Genomic DNA, 7,235 nt, shown 5'->3' with positions numbered 1-7,235 from the left:
AAAAGACAGAAATTAATAAGCATTGGCAAGGATGAGGGGAAACTGGAACCTTTGTTGGAATGTAAAATGGTGCAGCTGCTGTAGAAAACAGTCTAGCAGTACCTCTAAAGGTTAAACAGAGTTATCTTATGGCCTCCATGCCTAGTTATATACCCAAGAGAAATGAAAACTTACATCCACACAAAAGTTTGTCTATCTGTTCATAAGCAGCATTACTCATAATAGCCAAAAAATGGAAACAACCCAAGTGTTCATCAACCAGTGAATGGATAAACGAATGTGGTATATCCTTACAATGGAATATTATTTTGCAACAAAAAAGGAATGAAATACATACTACAATGTGAATGGACCTTGAAAACATTATGCCAAGGGAAAGAAGTCAGTCACAAAAGACCACCAATTGTTATGATTCCATTTATATGAAATGTCCAGAATGGTCAAATCCATAGAGACAAAGTAGGTTAGTGGTTGCCTAGGGTAGGAGGTGCTAAAGGGAGACGGGGAGGGTGTGGGTGGACTGCTAAAGGGTATAGCGTTTCCTTTTGGGCTGATGAAAATGTTCTAAAACTGATTGTGGTGAGGGCTGCACAACTCTATGAATACTAAAAACAATTGAAATTTACATTTTAAAGGGGTGAAGTATATAGTATATGAATTTTATCTCAATAAAGCTACCACAGGAAAGAAAAGGACCTGGTCTCCAAACCAAAACCAACATCTTCCCTCAAAATAAGCTCCTCCCACTTCCCCCTTCTTAATGGGACCCCATCATCCAAACACAAAAATTTTCCCTCCTTCTTTCCCTCTTAATCCCATCAGTTACTAAATCCTGCAGGTTAAACTCTGCAAGTCTCTCACACATAGCTCCTCCTCTCCATGACCATTGCTGGCCATCCTAGTGGGACTCTCACTGCCCTTCTTTGGGGCTGTCACAATGGCCCCAAACCGACTTCCCCATTCCAGTCTCACTCCAGGCCAATCCAACACACTGTCTCCAGATCCATTTTCCCATGGATTATAGGATTATCGTCGTCGTCCGTGAGGACGACGATTGTATCTTCCTATCAGCCTGGGGACTCCTGAGCGCAGGGCTGTGTCTCCTCCCTCAGACCGGGGACCCTGAGGACAAAGCCACGTCTACTCCCTTCACTTTGGGGTCCTCCTGGGAGGACTGTGTCTTCCGCCTCAAGCCGGAGGCGGCTAAAAGTTAGGCTGTCTGCCCCTTCAGACTCAAGTTTTGAGAGGAAAGTTCTGTCTTATGCCTCTACATCTTTGGGAGTCAGATTTATCCCCCCACAGGTCCCAGGGCTCTCCAGCGCCGACAAGGACCAGCAGGCTGTACACCTTCAACCCCTAAATCCCCAGCTGGAAGCGCTCACCACGTGACTTCTACCACCAGTCCCGCCCTAGGAGCCGCGTCACCGCCCCCCTGCCTCCACGCGTAGCCACGGTAGGCGGGGGCCCGAATCTGCTCCCAGGGCGCGGGGGGGTCTGCTGGGGGAGCCGGGCCGCGGGTCTCGCATGTCCTCGAGGTTCTCGAGGTGAGGGCCCCAGCCTGTGTGTGTGGTTCCATGGGCAGAAAGGTCTAGGGCCGTGACTCACCACACTGGGTTGCAGAGCCGCCTGCGGCGCCGCCATCTTGTTGTTACACGGTTTCCCAGGCGACCAGGACCCGTGAGCTTCTCATTGGCTAATTCGAGGGGTGTCCCTGAGCAACCAGCAGGCAGCGGAGGCGGGTACAGCCGTCTGTGCTCGAATTCTATTGGCCCACGGAGTCTCAATTCATCGCTGGATACTGCAAATCCCAGAATCCACCGCTCTGAGCGGACTCGGGGTCTGGAGAAATGGAGGGCCCGTTCATGTCAACCCAAGGCACAGAAAGCGGAGAACCTGGGATAAGATTCACGAAGCTGCTGGAAGCCTCTGGACCTGAATGTGTAATCCCGACAATGCCAATCCTCCCAATCAATCCTCCCAATGATTTTGGGAGAAATTACATTTATCCCTCTGAGCCTGTTTTTTCATCTGATCAGTACAGTACTAAGGGGGCAGTTCTTTTAAGCATGAATGGAAATGATGCAAGTACTTAATAAATGTTTCTTAAATCTGAATTTCTCTGCTAACTTCTTGACCAAACGGCGCCCTGAAGGGACGCTCATATTCTATTTCCTTTTTGTGAAAATTTGGGTGAGACTCCCCCTGCCTTTGGATAAGACACTTCGTGTGATTTTGGGTGAAACATTTCCCCTCCCGAGCCTCACATGAAAAAATAAGGTGTCGGATTAAAGCAACTAGAGAGGGCTTCCCTGGTGGCGCAGTGGTTGAGAGTCCGCCTGCCGATGCAGGGGACACGGGTTCATGCCCTGGTCTGGGAAGATCCCACATGTCGCGGAACGGCTGGGCCTGTGAGCCATGGCCGCTGAGCCTGCGCGTCCAGAGCCTGTGCTCCGCAACGGGAGAAGCCACAACAGTGAGAGGCCCGTGTACCGAAAAAAAAAAAACAAAAACAAAACTAGAGATAGTTTAGTTAAGAGCATGGACTTAGACCTCTGGAGTCGTGGATCCTTGGGCAAGTTCCTCACCTTAATTTCTTCTTCTGTAAAATGGGGATAATACCCACCCTCACAGAGTTGCCATGAGAATTAAATGAGATAATGCATACAGAGTACCTGTCACAATACCCATACAGAATAAGTTTTCAAAACATTTCCTGCTTTTAACTAGCATTATCATTATCTCAGTCTTCCAGCTGTGATCTGGGTGGCTATGATTTCTGGCACCCACTTCCTTATGCCTTGGCTTAACCACCAAAGCCCTTTCTCTGCGTGTCTCAAACTGCACTTACTAATATTTTCCATTTGACCTTCTCCTCTGCATTTAGGGGAGGGCAGGCTCCTTGAGGCATTCTTTACACACCAATTGAAGACTGAAGGAAGCTACCAATTAATGAATGTCTTGCAAGTGCCAGATGCCAAAATTATGAGCTTTACAGATGAGAAAACTGAAGCTCAGAGAAGTAAAGTGACTTACTCAAGACTATGCAGGTAGAAAGCAGAAAAGTGGATTCAAACCCAGAACTGTCTGCCTCCAGAATCTGTGCTCTTTCCAGAAGCTCCCACTTTAGTAAAACAGGCAGGCAAAGGTAAGCCAAGGTGCAGGTGGTACAGGTCTATGGCCAAGCGAAGGGTTCAGGTGGAAAGTGTGACTGGAAGTTGGAGGTGGGAGAGCTCTCTTGCCACTAAGCTGCTCCCAGAAAGTTCTCAGAGGCTTGAGATAGATGAGAAAGTTCGAGGTCATGCTGGGGCCAAGTGTTTTGGGGGATTGGAGCCATAGTCAGGGGACTAGCAACCTTTTACTGTCACCTTGCTCATGTTCCTTCTGCTCTTAAAGATAAGCAAGGACCAACAGCAACGGGAGGCAGGGGGCTCTGGCCTCATGGGTCCTGGTGTGCCCGCTGCCTCCCACCTCAGCAAGACTGGGGAGTGAACTGGCATTTACCCAAGCATCAGAGTTTACAACATACTTCCCTCCTACCCAGGGCCGGAAGCATGGCCTGAGACTCTGCAGTAGGCAGACATTCAGCAAATATCTCGTTCCTGTGAGGGAGGTGGGAGCCCTCTAACCTGGCGGGCAGTTTATTATTATTATATGTATATATATATATTTTATTTGGGCTGTGTTGGGTCTTCATTGCTGAGCACAGGCTTTCTCTAGTTGCGGCAAACGGGGGCTACTCTTCGTTGCGGTATGTGGGCTTCTCATTGCAGTGGCTTCTCTTGCTGTGGAGCACGGGATCTAGGTGCCTGGGCTTCGGCAGTTGCAGCACGCAGGCTCAGTAGTTGCGGCACACGGATCCCAGAGCACACGGGCTTTGTTAGTTGCGGCACGTGGGCTCAATAGTTGTGGCGCATGGGCTTAGTTGCTCCACGGCATGTGGGATCTTCCCGGACCAGGGATCGAACCTGTGTCCCCTGCATTGGCAGGCACATTCTTAACCACTGCACTACCAGGGAAGTCCCCAGTTTATTATTTTTTAAAAAACATTTATTGGGGGAAGTCAGGGCCTTATTATAAAAGTATACATTTTCATCATAGAAACTTGGAAAATAGTGATGGCCATCATTTATTGAGGAAATATTATGGGCCACCAATACTTAACAAGTCTGTGGGGCTGGGCTCTGTCACTTACTAGCTGGCTGTTTCTGCTCCAGCTACTCCACTGAGCCTCAGTTTCCATATCTGGAAAATAGAGATTCTAATAGAACCCACCTTGCATGATAACCCTTATCATGCAAATTAAATTTCTCATAATATTGTCATATTGTTTTTAAAAAGATGTTTTCCAAAAACAAAGTTATGAAAATGAAACAAGAGTCTAAGCTCGCCTAATAGTTATTTTTCTGACTTATATTTTTCTATCTCCCATCTTAGATGGTTCTGGAAATCTTTCCAAGGTCTCCAGACTTACATAAGATTTGAGTGTTAGGGACTTCCCTGGCCGCCCACTGGTTAAGACTGCGATCGTACTAGAGGGGGCACGGGTTTGATCCCTGGTCAGGGAACTAAGATCCCGCGTGATGCCCAGTGCAGCCAAAAAAAAAAAAACATTTAAGTGTTAGAAGGACATTGGAGGAAAATTTGTCCAGCTTCCAAGCTCACCCAGGACTCCCTCTGGACTTCTGGGGTGGGGGCCACTTGGCCTCTTCTTGATTCCATCCTGGGGTAGATGCTCATTGCCTGACAATGGTGCAAACGCCCTGGAATGGGAGGAGGGAGGCTCTTTCTGGGTCTGCTCCTCACCTGTGGGATGAGGAAGTAGAGGGTTACAGGGTTAGAGTGTTAGAGGGTTCTGGAGGCCTCTGTTCTTGAGAATAGAGTCCACTTTGCTTCTAGGTCATTTCCTGAAAAACCCTTATCAGTTATGACCCCTTTGGGGCTAAAGAGTTTATCAACTCCTAGCAGCTCAGGAGGGAGAGGTAAATAATAATGGAGAAAGAGGTCCTCTCAGTCCAAGCATTCCTTCAGAATAAAAACCTGGCTATCTCTCCCACCTTCCCCCTCTTCTCCACCCACATCACAGGCGCCTTGGGTCAAGCCCTCCCTATATCCTGTTGACATTTAGGACCTTCATATTATGTGTCCTGCCCTTCACCCTTCTCAGTGTTCCAGAAACTATCATGTTCTCTCCTATGTTGAGGCCTCTCCTTCCAATGGGAACATCCTCCTTTGCCTTTTCCCCCTGGGAAAATCCCCTTCCATCCTTCAAGAACTAGTTCAAATGTCCCCTCCTCCATGAATACCCCCACTCCCCCCAAATGGAATTACACTCTACATTCTAGTAGGCCTGCTGCCATTATAACATTCCTTATCCTTTTTGTGATTTTTTTCCTGTATGTGTCTCCTTCTTGGACTATGAACTCCTCAAGGGAATTCATCTTACCTGATACACAGTAGGTGTCAATAAATTGTCTGAAATGAATGGATGGATGGATGAACAAACAGAAGAAGATTTCCCTTGGAATGTTCTGTGGCGCTGTTGGATCACAGCCCTCTCTCAGTGGGGGTGAAAGCTGCAGGGCAGATCATACTGTAATATGTGCTGCAACCCCCTTCCTTTCTTCCCAACCTTGCTGTGTTCCATTCTGTCACTGAGCTCCAGTACATATTGAGCACTTGCCCAGTGTGAGACTGTGCAAGGCCCTGGGAACAGTCATTAAAGAACACTGTGAAACTGGGACAGGGAGTGGCCTGAGGTGTTTTGCTCACCCAGGTCCCTCTCGTTCTGCACAAACATTCCCTTTGAGTGGTCTTCCCTGAACACTAACCTATAATATGTCCTCTTCCCATTTCTCTTTTCTCACACCACCCTTTTGACTTCCTCACAGCATTTACTGAAATCTTAAATTACCATAATTTTTAATGTTATCCCCCATTCAAATGTCAGTTCCATAATAACAGGGACTATGTCCTTTTTTTTCACTTCTGTAGCCCCAGTGTGTGCAGTACCTGGCACACAGCAGATACTTAACAACTATATTATGCTGTAATATTTTAGTATCATTTTCTACTTCTCCAATTCTCTCTTCATTTGTGTCTAATCTGATGTTAAAACTATCCAGTGAGTTCTTAATTTCTATTATTGTATCTTTTAAAATTTATTAATTTATTTTTGGCTGTGTTGGGTCTTCGTTTCTGTGCGAGGGCTTTCTCTAGTTGTGGCAAGCGGGGGCCACTCTTCATCGCGGTGCGCGGGTCTCTCACTATCGCAGCCTCTCTTGTTGCGGAGCACAGGCTCCAGATGCGCAGGCTCAGTAGTTGTGGCTCACGGGCCCAGCCGCTCCATGGCATGTGGGATCCTCCCAGACCAGGGCTCGAACCCATTTCCCCTGCATTAGCAGGCAGATTCTCAACCACTGCGCCACCAGGGAAGCCCTCTATTATTGTATTTTTAAGTTCTAGAATTTCCATTTGGTTCTTTTTTTTTAAATAAATTTATTTTATTTATTTTTGGCTGTGTTGGGTCTTCATTGCTGCATGTGGGCTTTCTCTAGTTGTGGTGAGTGGGGGCTACTCTTCGTTGCAGTGCACAGGCTTCTCTTTGCTGTGGCTTCTCATTGTGGAGCACGGGGTCTAGGTGTGTGGGCTTCAGTAGTTGTGGCACGCGGGCTCAGTAGTTGTGGCTCACGGGCTCTAGAGCACAGGCTCAATAGTTGAGGCGCACGGGCTTAGTTGCTCCGTGGCATGTGGGATCTTCCCAGACCAGGGATTGAACCCGTGTCCCCTGAATTGGCAGGCGGATTCTCAACCACTGCGCCACCAGGGAAGCCCCTCCATTTGGTTCTTTTCTATAATTTCTAGTTTGTGGTCTTGTCTTATGTGTCTTTGAATACACTAAGCATTGTTATTTAAAAGTTTGGTTGATAATGCCATTATCTGGATCTTCTGTGTAATTGTTTCTATTATCTGTTGTTCCTCTTTGTTTTTTTCGGGGTGTTTTTTGTTTTTTGATCACGTTGTCTTCAGTTTCTATGACGGGCTGGGCTGTTGTTTCCTGTTTACTCTTACTCCTCAGGTGTAACATTTCATGGTCCCAACCCAAAGCCTAGTGGAGGGTGGGGGAGTTTACCAGGGCCCCCATTTCTTAGTAGGTCTTGAACTACAGTTTTTCTCCCCCAGCCCCATAAATCTGTAGAAAGCTCTGCTCAGTTTCTCAGCTGTCTCTTCTGGAAGTG

The sequence above is a fragment of the Aethalodelphis obliquidens genome, unplaced genomic scaffold, assembly GCF_003676395.1.
Source record: "Aethalodelphis obliquidens isolate GAN/ISIS:26980383/991018 unplaced genomic scaffold, ASM367639v1 scaffold9, whole genome shotgun sequence".
Taxonomy (NCBI): domain Eukaryota; kingdom Metazoa; phylum Chordata; class Mammalia; order Artiodactyla; family Delphinidae; genus Aethalodelphis; species Aethalodelphis obliquidens.
This window is presented reverse-complemented; position numbering follows the sequence as displayed.